Source organism: Hyla sarda, chromosome 2 (assembly GCF_029499605.1).
Source record: "Hyla sarda isolate aHylSar1 chromosome 2, aHylSar1.hap1, whole genome shotgun sequence".
Taxonomy (NCBI): Eukaryota; Metazoa; Chordata; class Amphibia; order Anura; family Hylidae; genus Hyla; species Hyla sarda.
Window position 1 is genome coordinate 306,450,787 of NC_079190.1, and position 7,630 is coordinate 306,458,416.

At 40.2% G+C, this 7,630-nt stretch overlaps 1 protein-coding gene across 2 annotated transcripts in view; it reads right to left on the reverse strand.

Annotated features, from left to right (window-relative positions):
* Nucleotides 1-7,630, reverse strand: part of LOC130356316 (mitogen-activated protein kinase 14) — a 174,012-nt gene that overhangs the window by 50,228 nt on the left and 116,154 nt on the right. The gene's annotated exons all lie outside the window — the stretch shown is intronic.

Consider the following 7,630-nt stretch of genomic DNA (forward strand, 5'->3'; position numbering starts at 1 on the left):
TGACCGTGCGGTTTAATTAAAAATATTTTTTTTTTTTTTTTTTATAGTTCGGACATTTATGCACGCGGCGATACCACATGTATTTGTTTTTATTTACACACTTTTTTTAATGGGAAAAGGGGGGTGGTTAGGATTTTTATTAGAGAAGGGGTTAAATCACATTTATTAATTTTTCTTCCCACTTTTTTATGCAGTGTTATAGCCTCCTCTAGGGGCTGTAACACTGCATACACTGATTACAAGCACTGTTCAATGCATTGCCATAGGAATGGCATTTCAGACTTGGAGCAATCAAATGCCGATCGGACAGCCGGGAAGAAGGTAAGGCACCTTCCGATGCCCTCTTAGCTGTTCGGGACACCGCGATTTCTCAGCGGCGGTCCAGAACAACTTAGCTGAGCTAGCCGTTATGGATTTCTCCCATTTAAAGAGACATCAGTCCGATTGGCGATGTCCGGTATTAGCCGCAGGTCCTGGTTGCTGACAGCTTCAGCTTCTGAGCGTGCTTCGCAGATCGGCAGCCGGCCAAGGACGTAAATTACGTATTTACATGCGTGGTTGATAAGGGGTTAAAAAAAGGCCTCTGCAAAATTAAAACCGGAATCTGATTGGTTGCTATGGGCAACTTCTCACCTGCACAGGTTTTGATAAATCTCCCCCACTATCTGTACAAGAAAAAAAAAAGTTTCTCTCCTCGGGTAGAGTCATACTTACCGTATACACAGTGAATTGCACGCTGGCAAAATCTATTGCGCAGCGGGAAATACGATGTGTATTCTTCTAAGAGAAAAGACAGAGTGCTACCCGCCAGCAGCCCTGTGTGCACAGTGAGGTTTGGAGGCAGGCCCACGCATCACAGTAAAATGTGCGTTGGGGTTGGGATGGATGGATCTGGCTGCACAAATGGCGTTAGTTTTTTTTTTCTTGTTGTTTTCCTTGGGTTGGTTCTTTGCCAATTTGTTTGTACCTGTGCATGTTACTTTCCAGTTAACACATAGCCTTATAGCAGAATAGGTTCATCTGCTCTCCTATTACTTTAGGGCAATGCCTGTGTACTACTATTTATTACTTCTATGCCCTGGGATCCATTGTTTGTTTGTCCATTTCCATTTATACTGTCAAGTATGTGGTCTGGTGTCTATCATTTACAAAATATAAAAAACACATGAAAATGACAAAGAATTCTTTAACCCCTTAATGACCAAGCCCATTTTCACCTCAAGGACCAGGCCAATTAAATTTTTGCGTTTTCGTTTTTTCCTCCTCGCCTTCTAAAATCCATAACTCCTTTATATTTCCATGTACAGACCCATATAAGGGCTTGTTTTTTGCGTGACCAATTGTACTTTGTAATGAAACCTCTCATTTTACCATAAAATGTAAGGCGAACCCCCCCCAAAAAAATTTTTAGGGAGGAAATTTCAATGAAAACCAAAATTTTGCACATTTTGGAGGGTTTTGTTTTCACACTGTACACTTTACGGTAAAAATGACATGTGTTCTTTATTCTGTGGGTCAATACGATCAAAATGATACCCATGGCTAGATACTTTTATATTTTTGTACCGCTTATCAAAAACTTGTACAAAATCAGTAATCTAAAATCGCCCTATTTTGACCACCTATAACTTTTTCATTTTTCTGTATATAGGGCGGTATGAGGGCTCATTTTTTACGCCGTCATCTGTACTTTTTATAGATACCACATTTGCATATAGAAAACTTTTAGATAATTTTTTATTAATTTTTTTTAATAAAATGTGACAAAAAAGCAGGATTTGTGGACTTACATTTTTTACGTTTACGCCATTCACCGTACGGGATCATTAACATTATATTTTGATAGTTCGGACATTTACGCATGTGGCGATACCAAATATGTTTATTTTTAAAAAAATTACGCTTTTTGGGGGTAAAATGGGAAAAACTGACAATTTTCATTTTTATTGGAGGAGGGGATTTTTAACTTTTTTTTTACTTTTTATTTTTACATTTTTCAACTTTTTTTTTTTTTTTTTTTTTTTTTTTACACTTTTTATGTCCCCATAGGGGATTATCTATAGCAATCGTTTGATTGCTAATACTGTGCAGTGCTATGTATAGGACACAGCACTGCTCAGTATTATCGGTGGCCCAAAACGCAGCCGACCGGAGGCTGCGGTTCACTCCAGTCGGCTCATAGACATACATTAAATACGGTTCCCCTATACGGCTGAGTGCGGGCGCCGTGAATAAGCACCGCCCACCCCTCCTCCCAGCCGTATTCGGGAACCGTAGTTCAAATCGTAGTGTGAACCCAGCCTAAATGGTCTTTTCAGCGGGTGCCAATCAAATTGAACATAATCAAGCGCTTGTATCGGTCTGTCATGTGCTAGTGTAAAGTAACAGAACACTCACTGCTGTCATTAAACTTGTGCAGGTGAAAGTTTGCTATGTTTTTGGTTAATTGTTGTATCTGGAAAAAATGCAGCAAGCAGACACCACAGTAGTCCAAATGAGTGAACCTCTTATTTTGGATTGTTACAATTTATGTAAGACCATTGAGGGTAGGGTTACACATCGCATACATGCAACATATTTCACGCTGCACATTCTATTGTAGTGTGAACCCAGCCTTATACAATCTGACCATTTACACACACACTGGATAATTTTTAAAGCCTGCACTTCAATTAGTTGGCAGAAAGACTTTGTACGATTTTGGGGTGTCTGTGAGATTTTTTTGCCCATTAATCTAGAAGAGCATCTGTGAGGTCAGATACGGATTATGAATTGTTCTAGTTCATGCCAAAGGTGATTGATGCGATTGGGGTCAGAACCTTAACCTCATCGTTTAGGGTACATTCACACGTGCATATTTTCTACTGCAGATCTGATTCTGCAGATTTTACTGCCCACTGACTTCACTGGGTAGCAACATTTCTATAAGCAGATCTGAAGCAGAAAATATGCACATGTGAACGTACCCTTATGGACCTTGTTTTCTGCACTGGGACACAGTCATGCTTGCACAGAAAAGGTAGGAACCTAAACCATTCCCACAAAGTTGGAAGCATACAGTTTACAGTTAACAAACATGTCCTGTTATGCTCCAGTATTAAGACTTCTCTTCAATGGAATTAAGGGACCTAGGCTAACAGCTGAGAAACCATCCCATAGCATCATCCTTACTACACCATAATTTACAGTTGGCATAGCGCAGACAGTTAATGTTCTTTTGGCATTCCCTAAACCCAAACTGCCAGAGATGAGTGATCCATCACTCCACAGATCGCTTCTTTATCTGTCCACGGTCCTTCTGACATAGTGCTATACCATTTAAGAATTGCACCACTGCTTGCTGCAGTGTTTGTACCAATATTAATGCAAGATGAGGAGTGTTACAGTTATTTAGTCAAAGCATTGTTAACATTTACACACTAGATACAAAACCAAAAATCTGGGAGCTCTACAGACTGAAAAGACTCAAAATCGAGGATACTGTGTTACACATTACCCTATATGCCTAATTGGAAAAAGAAGAAAACATACTGTATATGGAAACAGTCCTATTAGGTAATGGGTAACATTTACACATTAATGTGTGCTTCATCGCTCGACCACCCCGTTTTGTAATTCTTTTCAATAATAGATTGCCATATTAAGTAAAAAGAACCCTAAAATATTTTTGATCTACATAAACTTAAAACTGATAATGTTGACTCTAAGAAATAATCTGGGTGAAATGGTGGAGCAGGATGAGAAAAAGGTCACTCTACTAAATGATTTTTTCTGTATTTAGTGTAAATATAAATCTATTCCACTACTTATTCAGAATAAGAATGGGGAGGGTATGAAAACTTAGCTTTTATTTGATTCTGGTAATAAAATCAAGCCAAAAAACCAAGTGCAATAATATGTATAGAAAATAGATTTTCCTTGTGAATTGCCGAATATGTTCCAGGGGTGGCTAAATAAGCCCACCAGGAGTATATCTCAACAAATGACTTAGCTAGCAAGGGTTTGATAAAAAACCTCACCCCATTGGTAACCATCAAATAGTAATATACTCAAACAAATGCACCAATCTACAACATGCAAAGGGTATCTCAAAACCAAGGTACACAATAGTGCAACGTCACAATAGTGCAACGTCTTCAGGGGGTCACCTTTTAATAGTTAGGCTGTATGTGGTACTAAATGAAAAAGACTACCAGCATAAAATACAGTTCCTAGTCACAGACATCATTTAACTCAGTGCAAAAATTATGGAGTCCATAAATATATATCCTTGAGGAACGGCAACCCATAATGTCGAGTATGCCTTTTTTAATATAGCAAACAACCCATCCAAAATCTGAAAAGAAAAATGGAGAAAAGCACAAGAAAATACTTGTACATTTGTTCCTGAAAAAAGAGATATTATATATGCGGTCCTACTCCCAACCATCCATGGGTATATCAGGATAACCGAGAGGGAAAATTGCAAAGAAAAATGTTCCAGTCACTGCACATTCCACCTGCAAAGAAAACAGGGGTGTAGGGGGAGCCGCTCTGCGGTGTACTCACGGTCTCAAGGTTCGGCACAAGTGAGATTCAGCGCGCACCTGCATGTGTCACGTGTCTGACGTTATATCCGGTTCCCTTGCTGTGCAGCGTCAGAGGTGTTACGCCCCCGTCTGATGTCAGTATAGGGCATAACCATATACTCCGGCGCCGCACCTTTAATCAGCACAGAGAACACACACATTCAAAGAGCGATTGCTGGCACTAAGTATTTACAGTTACATCACAGGATCACCTATGATATATGTAGGGTGTGTTTGTGGACAATGTTTATTAGATATAGATATACTCTAAATGTGCCACACCAACGTCCCCAAAATTTACAGTCTAGCACAATAAAGTCAAGCTCATATGGTAAGTACATAGTGGATAAGGAGCACATTCCAAAAAGTCCACCACTCACCACTCTCTTAGAAACAAACCTAGCTAAAATAAATATTACAATACTCATAAATGGGGTGCGTTGCAGCGGTGGTCCTTGCAAGATGCCCCCTATATCTAGATGGGGAACTCTGCCACTATTCAAGCACGGGTCACCACCGCAAGCACCCACATTAAAGAATTCTGTATTTAAGATAATTGGCTTGAAAATTGGGAATTTGAGTGGAGAAAAAAGGGGGAGGAAGAGACCCAGGACACGTATTTTAGGAAAGGGGAGGAGCGAGGCAAAGGGACACTGATTAATATGAAGGATAGCCTACATCCTTCCTTTCATGATGCAGTCGTAAGGGGGGTCTGGGAGTCCCTGAGGGGATAGGGGAGGATAAATTAGCAGGGCCTAGGGACCTAGCCAGCCCTAGTCTAGCTATAGAGACCTATTCCTAGGCAGGATAGTCGGCCCTAAAAAGTGCGGTCCCGCTCACGTTCCTCCTACTCCTAAGTTACCCCTTAGCTAAGGGTGGTGACTACCTCAGGAGGGCAGCTACAACCTCCACTAGCTGCCTATTGGTAACCAAGTATGCGACAGCATCATAGAAAGCAAGCAAAACTTAATTGCTCATTGAGTCCAGAAGGAAATGCAGTGTCCATTACATGGATCCAACGGCTCTCCCTCTGGAGCAACAAGCGATCAGTGTCCCCTCCTCTTATTAAGGGAGTGATTTTGTTAATCCCAATGAATTTCAAATTCTTATAATTCCCTGCATGTATTGAGTTTATATGTCTTGATAGTGGGGTATCATGATTATGCCTAATATCCCTAAGGTGTTCAAGGATGCGCTTTTTGAAATCTCTCCTTTTTCCTATATATCTACTGCCACATTCACATGTTGCCATGTAAATACGAACCTAGTATTGCAGTTGATGAAGTGGTGAATTTTCATCCACTTAGTGGTAATTTGATTGTAGAATTGGTCAACTTTTTGAAGATAGGGGCAGACTTTGCATCTTCCACAGGGAAAATTACCATTAATCTGAGTTGTTCTTCCCAACCAAGTCTGTTGTGACCTTTTCGAAGGGCCCTGATGACTCTGCCATAAGCATATCTCCCAGGTTTTATCCTCTCCTGAATGTTATCAGAGGCCTCTCTGGTAATGTTGATCCTATATCTTGGTCCATCTTTAGAATGTTTCAATACTTGTTAAGCATCTCTCTAACCTGTTCAGATCGTTGATCATATGTTGCGATGATCCGAGTGCATTCTTGACCCGTTTTGCGAGATCTGGGAATAAGGAGGGATTCCCTAGTTGTATCTAAGGCTTGTTTATAAGCACCACTCAAAATATGGTTGGGATAACCCCTTTCTCTAAAGCGTGTCCTTAGGTCCCTCGCCTCCCTGATAAATACATCAAAGGTGACCCCTGTGGACGTTGCACTATTGTGACAAACGCGTAGGGTACCTTGGTTTTGAGATACCCTTTGCATGTTGTAGATTGGTGCATTTGTTTGAGTATATTACTATTTGATGGTTACCAATGGGGTGAGGTTTTTTTATCAAACCCTTGGTAGCTTAAAATAATTTGTTGAGATATACTCCTGGTGGGCTTATTTAGCCACCCCTGGAACATATTCGGCAATTCACAAGGAAAATCTATTTTCTATACATATTATTGCACTTGGTTTTTTGGCTTGATTTTATTATCAGTATCAAATAAAAGCTAAGTTTTAATACCCTCCCCATTCTTATTCTGAATAAGTAGTGGATAAGATTTATATTTGCACAATTTCTTTTGGGAGTTTATTTTCACATTATTATTATGATCCTTACTGCTGGACCCGTTATTTTAACCCCTTAAAGGAGATGTCCGGTGCTCACTTTTCTTATTTTATCCGTTCCGGGCTGAAAAATAAAAGAAAACAAATTTTCTCTTACCTGCCTAGGCTCCCCCGGTGCTTCAGTACAGGTGTTCGGTCCCCGGGCTGTATTATTCTTACTTCCTGTTAGCCCAGCACGTCACACGGAGCTTCAACCTATCACCGGCCGCAGCGATGTCCCGCCTCGGCCAGTGATAGCCTGAAGCTCCGTGTGACGTGCCGGGCTAACAGGAAGTAGGAGGATACAGCCCGGGGACCGAACGCCTGTACCGGAGCACCGGGGGAGCGTAGGCAGGCAAGAGAAAGCTTATTTTCTTTTTTTTTTTGCAGCCCGGAACGGATACAATAAGAAAAGTGAGCACCGGACATCTCCTTTAAGGACCAAGCCCATTTTGACCTTAAGGACCAGGCCAATTTTATTTTTGCATTTTCGTTTTTTTCCTCCTTGGCTTTTAAAAATAGTAACTCTTATATTTTCATCCGCAGACTAGTATGAGGGCTTGTTTTTAGCATGACCAGTTGTCCTGCATAATGACATCACTCATTTTACCATAAATTGTAAGGCGCAACCAAAATACTACTATTTGTGTGGGGAAATTAAAAAGAGAATCCCAATTTAGCAAATTTTGGAAGGTTTCGTTTTCACGACGTAAAATTTACGGTAAAAATGACATGTGTCCTTTATTCTGTGGGTCAATACGATAAAAATTATACCCATGATTATATACTTTATTATTAATGCGCTTAAAAAAATTTGTATGTTTAAAATACTTCTATTTTGACAACGTATAACTTTCATTTTTCCGTATAAGCGGTGGTATGAGGGCTCATT